Raw genomic sequence first — 6,491 nt, 5'->3', positions numbered from 1 at the left:
CCCAAAAAAAAAAAAAAAAAAAAAAAAAAAGATCATTGATGACAGGTCACCATCACAAATATAATAATCATGAAAAAGTCTGAAATATGGCGAGAATTACCAAAATGTGACACAGAGACACAAAGTGAGCAAATGTTGTTGGGAGAATGATGCCACAAGGCCATTTGCTCGAAGGGTGCCACACACCTTCAATTTGTGAAAAACACAGTATCTATGAAGCACAATAAACAGAAGTGCAATGTAACGAGGTATGCCTGTAGATCTGCACAGTTCAGCATCAGTAAGGGATAACGATTAAGATCCCAGGCTGAAGAGGCAGAGAGAATCTGGTTCTCACTCCAGTTTCTGCTTGACACTTGCCATAAGACCTTGAGCTTGTGCCCGGTCACTGCTCTGCCTCCATGCTTAGGACAGATGGACTTGCCTTTTTGTTTCCAGTGCAGAGACTTTGTTGTGACTGTGGTCACCCTCTGCTGAAGGCTTCTCTCCTGACTGCCTCCTCGCCTTGAAACCGTTTCCAGATTCCGACCATAACAGCTGGACCTCGGGAGTTGCTTGGTCCCACCTCCTCACTTCATGGCCAGGGATGCTAATGCCCAGAGAGAGCAAGTGAATTTCCTAAAGCACAAAGCAATTTCTCTGATTTCTGCTCCACCACTTGTGAGATTTCAAAAGTTCTGGTCTAAACCAAAAGGATTTCAGTTATTATTAAACCCAAGACCTGGGAAGAAAGGAACTTGGTCATGGTCAGACCCCGAGTCTGTCCTGGCAGTGTTGTCCTGCGAAAGTCATTTTCCTCTCTAGCCGGTTTCCGCCACTGTGAAATGGGGATGGGCACCTTCTTTGGTCTGCCTGGGTCTCCTTTTCCACCAGTCAAAGGCTTAATTACAGGATCCAGTGGCAGGTCTTGGTCTCTTGATTGTGCATCCTAAAGTGGGTGACCTCAAGCTTTTTGAGGTCAGTGGTGCAGATGTTAGGGCAGAGACTTAATATTACAACATAAAGAAAGATGCCTTTGGACCCTTTCTCTCCTCAGGGGAAGGGTTTTGTTAACAATGTTGCAGTTGGATGTAAGGGATGTTCTAGAGCATCTCAAGCTTATCTTGCACACAAATCACCTGGGGATTTTGTGAAAATGCGATTCTGGTTCCAGAGGTCTGGAGTGGGGCCTGACACTCTGCATTTCTAACAGGCTCCCAGGTAATGCAGATGTTGCTGGGTCAGGGACCACACTTTGCACAGTAAGATTCTAAATCCTTTGGTAAGGGCCCAGACTAGAGCCCACATCTCTTGATGTCTTCTCTTTAAGGTTCTTTCTACCCATCGTATTTGCCTCCCTCCTCTCTTCACAACACTGAGTTGAACTGTATTTGGTCCACAGTTATGAGTTTCTAGAATCTGAGCAGCCCTTGAAATATTTTGCTACCTAATTGCAGAGCGAGGTAGGGCTCTTCTTCAGGAGAGAATGACTCAGTAGGAAGCCATCTGAAGGGGGAGAAATACAGCTGAAGGACCTAGCATTTGGCATAAACATTTCCACCAGAAGTTTTTGTACTCAAGATTATAAATATTATTCTTTTGTAGCTGTAGGCTGCAAACTACAGCCCCGGGGAAGCCCCAGCCTGTTTTTGTATGTCTCTAAGCTAAGAATGGTTTTTACATTTTTTTAAATGTAAAAATGTGAAAAAGAAAATCCAAAACCAAACAAGGAAGAATATGCAACAGAGAGGGTATGTGCCTGCAAAGCCTAAAATATTCACTATCTGGCTCTTTACTGTAAAAGTTTGCTAACCCCGGTCTAGAGTAAGTAAGTAAGTGGAGCTTTATATTTTTCTCTAGTGAGCGAGAGGCCCAGCCTTATAGCTTGAAATTTAGTGAGACCAAGGTATCGGGGAGGCAGCCTGACTTGATGGGAGCTGGCCCGACATCTTAGCTGTGTGACCCTGAGCACATTGCTTCACCTCTCTGAACTTCTGCTCTTCCTTCACAAAATAGGGACTGTGACATCTGCTGGCTGAGTTATTGTGAGGATGAGACATGGTGTATGTAAGGAATTTAACACTTGGTAGGTGCTCAAAAAATGACAGCTGTTGTCATTGGGGCGGCCATTTGAACCCATCTGGCGTTACTGGACAGATAACGTGTTGCCCCCACCAAATCTGAGGGTCCTCCCAGCGAGCTGGGAGCAGTCTTTTAGGATAGAACACCTCTGTTCCAGCCTCCCCTAACCACCCCCTCCCTCCAGGGCAGAAAGCTCCTCTTCAGCCACCCAGACAGATGGGGTTCCTGGTGCTTGTACACTTTCACTAACGGCAAGCTCTCTGCTCATTCTTTCCACTTGTGGGCAGCTCTGACTATTAGAAAGTGCTTCTCTCCCTCTCTAAGATATAATTCAGCAAACAGGCACCACGTGAGCCCCAGACTTGGATGGTGAGTACTGGAAGGACACCTCCTCTTTATGGCTCCATCCAACATGTGGGTGGTAGACTAGAGCTAGTGGTTTATGGACCTTGTTTCTAAGTTGTGGCAGCCTTAAGGTCCAAAATGGAAAACAGACCAACTTGGAGTTAGCTGAGCTAATTCTAAACCCAGTTGAGTTTGAGACTCTGGGGCTCCGGGTGTCCAGAGCCTGGAAAGGTGTAATGCTCTTTTTGCCCATAGATGGCAGCACCTGTACCCTTTGCCATCTCTGTGAACGCTGTGCGCATGAGTGTTTATGCACGTGTGCGCACACATGTACACGCATGTGTGCATGCATGTGATTTACCAGTTTTTTCCTTCGATGAATCTTGAGCTGTGGTGGCCCTAGACTAGGCGCTGGGCTAGCCAGGAGCAGGTCTTGGTCTGATGGGGGAGGCTGACTTGGAAACAGACCATTAACAGTGTGACAGGGGAGATGGGTGGTGGCTCAGAGGAACTCAGCCTCACGGGAGAAGGGGAGGTTAGAGAAGAGTTCTTGGAGGAAAGCTGGGCTTGATCATGAGCGGGAGGAAAGAACAAGAGGGATGGAAGAGAGTTTGGGAACAGAGGAAACAGTCTGTGCAAAGATTACAGGAAGATTCAAGGAACAGAGTGCAGCTGCCTCTGGCTGGAGCTTGGAGGGGTGTGGGTGGAAGACAGGAACTGATGAGAGCCGAGGCTCAAGGCGCTGATGGGGGCAGATCGTAAAAGGCTTTGAAAGGTTCGCTGAGGATCTTGTGTTTTACCTGGGGGTTGTCGGGGGAGCCACGGTCGAGTCTGAGCAGAGGAGTAACGTGGTCTGGGCTTGCTTTGTAGGCGAGGAGAGAGGAAGCAGGAAGACCAGGTAGGAAGCACTGCAGTATCCCAGGTGAGAGGCAGTGGTGCCTGGACCAAAATGTTGGCAGTGGGGGTGGGGAGAAGTGGATGCATTAGGGTAGAACCAGCAGGCAGTTTTGCAGCTGAGAGTGACAGAACAGGGAAGGCTGAAGAGGTTGGTGCCCCGGTGTCTGGCCTGGCCCAGTGTGTGCATGGTGGGTGATGGTGCTGATGCTGAGATGGAGAGCATTGAGGGTGAAACAGGTGGCACTTGGGAACAAATGCAGCACTGCCGGTGAGGATGAGCCTGAGATTTGGAGGTGTGTCAAAGAGAAGGGGGCTGGATTTGAAAGGTTTGTCCTCGGGGAGTTAACAGAAAGTGGGACGTCATTAGTCATTTGCAGGAACCCAGCTCTACTTTGATCTATCCCGTGGAACTGGGAAGTTTCTGTGGAACTCTTTGAAGAGGGCCCATGGCATTTAGGGGCATCTAGGTCATGGGGCCCAGATAACCGCCCAACCTCTTTCCAGATCCCTTGCTATGCACTGGTGCCACTCACAATGCAGAAACCCACAGGAATGTCTGGGCCATTTACTGTCAGCTAAGAATAGGGTTCATTTGTGTCTTAATCCCAGGAGCCTGCAGGGCTCCACTGAATTTGGAATCTTAGACTCTCTCCCCTTGGCTTGGAGAAGCAGGTTGGGGCAGAGAAATTTACCAGTTCAGGCAGAAGCAAGTGTGCTCAGCTGCTCCCTGAATGTGGATGAGCTGTGAATGAGTCTGGGAGTGAGGAACGGTGACGATCCAGGTTGTCGCTGAAAGTGTGGGAGCTAAAAGACTGGGCTGCACTACCTACTCTGGGGCCCGCGTAGGCTGGCCCTTCGTTTAGTCATCCAGCCTATACCCACTGGTCCTGCTGTTTGCTAGGTCACGTGCCAGCGCTGGAGCTTCAAAGGCAAAACAGTCTAATGGAGCTCACAGTCTGTGGGAGAGAAAGACCCGTCACCGGATAATGATAATACAGTCTTACAATAATAGAGCAATGCTAAGCATAGAGGTGGGGACATGACATGTAAACAGCTTGGGTCGCCAGTCTGCATCAGTACAGGATGAGAAAGATATAAGTTTTAGAAAAAGGCTTAGAGATTAATAATCAAAGTAAGCACACATACTGTTCAAAACCCTAGACATATTTTATCTCATTTAATCCTCATAATGAGCCTGCGGGGTAGGTTCTAACATAATCGCTCTTTTACAGAGAAGAAAACTGAGACCCGGAAGGATGAAGGAACTTGGTTAAATTACATATTAGTTAAATGAGGGGCCATTTTTGTCTAACTCCAGGATCTTGAACCACAGCTCTGAAGCTGACCATAAGCTAAATTTAGTCATGCAGTGAGGTTACCTTCAATGCTAGTGGGACTTTAGGCTGGATTAATAGAGGCATGATATCTAGAATGATGGAGGTGAGAGTTCTGCTTACCCTGCCCTGGATAGAGCTCGGCTAAATGTTGAATTCTGAGCCTTGTGCTGTCAGTAGGGACAGGGTTCACTTGAAGCAGATCAGGGAAGCAGGGGGAGGGAACCAGACACCTTGATCTCAGGAAGAGCTGGAGGAAGGGGGGTGTACAACTTGCAGAAGACTTGAGGGGCCCAGGGTCACTGTCTTCTAGTCTCTATGGAGACATTGGGAAACAGGGTGGCAGACCTGTTCTGGGTGACCCCAGAGGGTAGAGTTAGGACTAGTGTGTATGAGGCACAGGAAGAGAGATTTTAGCACATCCTTGTGACAAGCCTTTTAACCAGCCAGACTCTCCAACAGAAGGTCTTGCAGCCTTGGCAGGAAGTGAGTGCCCCATGGCTGGAGGTGTGCAAGTAGGGGCTATGTGACCTTGGTGTGGAGGCGGGGTGGGGATTGGGGACGAGTGGAAGTATAAAATGGGGCTTTGACCAGATGACCTTGAGCCCCTGACCCTGGGAGTCTTGGCCCTTTCTTTACAGGTGGTGCTGATAACGCCCTGTACCGTGCTTCCGCCTTGGTCCCGACACCTCCCAGCAGGAGCAGCCCTCTTCACCCAGCAGCCCTGCAAGGTAGGTAGAGCAGTGCAGACACCCTGGCGTCCTTCTAAACCTAGCCCTGGCTGCCCAGGGGGGTCTGGAGGGGACTGTGGAAGCTGGTCGCCACAAGTGGATTCAAAGGCAGTCCCCGAGGTTTTTCTAGTAAGGCTCAGCGAATGTTTCTGCTCATTACTTCATTTACCCCTCACGGTCCCTTGAGAGCGAGGCCAGACAAGGGTGATCCCTTGGGGAAGAGGCAAGAACTGGGCTGGGTGCCAGGGCTCCTGGACCCCGAGCCTGGCTGTGCTGCTTGCGTGCTGGGTGACTGTGGAAAAGTGCTTTCCCTCTCAAGGCCTCTGTTAGCGCTTCTGTAAGAGGGGGGACTCCCGTGAGGAGGAGGTGTAGGAATTCTTTGGAGAGGTGAGAAAAGCTGGGGTACGGCTGCCAAGGAGGCTCCAGGCTTGTTGACCATAGGAGGAGTGAGAAGTGTGAGGCATGGGGAAAGTGGATGAGTCATACCCACCTGGGATGGCCGGCAGGGCGGGGCCCGCCTGACTATCAGGTTCACAGGTGACCCGCTGAAAGAGGCTGAGAGGCAGGGGGTGGAGTGCAGAGTCCTCGGCTGGAAGCAGGAGACCTGGTTCAGGTGCCAGCTCGGGTCTCGGTTTCTCTGCCTATAAAATGGGTGCATTGGTCTCCCCCACTCACCTAACAAGGTTGTCGTGAGTACTGCACAAGCTCATAGATGCTGAAGGGCTTTGTGAGCTGTGGAAAGCGGAAGTATCAGCCCTAGGGGAATAACCCAGCTTCCAGTGTCGGAACAGAAAGAAGTGAGTTTGTGATAGCAACCGTGCGGGAGAGCCTGGAAAACACCCCTCCAGGTCATGACATCACCCTGCCAAAAGGAGAAGGGGCTGAATGCCTCAGGGCTTACTCATCCTTGCAGCCCAGCTGGCTTCCAGGGGGCGTGACACGGCAAGTCAACTGCAGTTGGAGCTGTTCCTCTTTCCCCAAGCTTAGATGAAAGGGTCTTACGACGGTCTCCAGAATGTTGTGTCCTCAAAGCTGGGGATTCCTACAAGGCCTGCTGGGTCCGGAGAGGGGGACTTGTCCAATTGTAGCCGCATCCCGAGGGTTCTAGATTAAAAGGGGCATT

At 50.1% G+C, this 6,491-nt stretch overlaps 1 protein-coding gene across 1 annotated transcript in view; it reads left to right on the top strand.

Annotated features, from left to right (window-relative positions):
• Window positions 1-6,491, top strand: part of GSN (gelsolin) — a 58,365-nt gene that overhangs the window by 6,879 nt on the left and 44,995 nt on the right. Inside the window, exon 2 of the mRNA XM_007451476.1 lies at window positions 5,279-5,368. The gene's annotated coding sequence lies outside the window, so the exon portion shown is untranslated. The remainder of the gene's footprint in view (window positions 1-5,278; window positions 5,369-6,491) is intronic.

This window comes from Lipotes vexillifer, unplaced genomic scaffold (genome assembly GCF_000442215.2).
Source record: "Lipotes vexillifer unplaced genomic scaffold, Lipotes_vexillifer_v1.1 scaffold588, whole genome shotgun sequence".
Classification (NCBI taxonomy): Eukaryota; Metazoa; Chordata; class Mammalia; order Artiodactyla; family Lipotidae; genus Lipotes; species Lipotes vexillifer.
The sequence above is the reverse complement of the archived record's forward strand: the minus strand, read 5'-3'. Positions and strand labels throughout refer to the sequence as shown.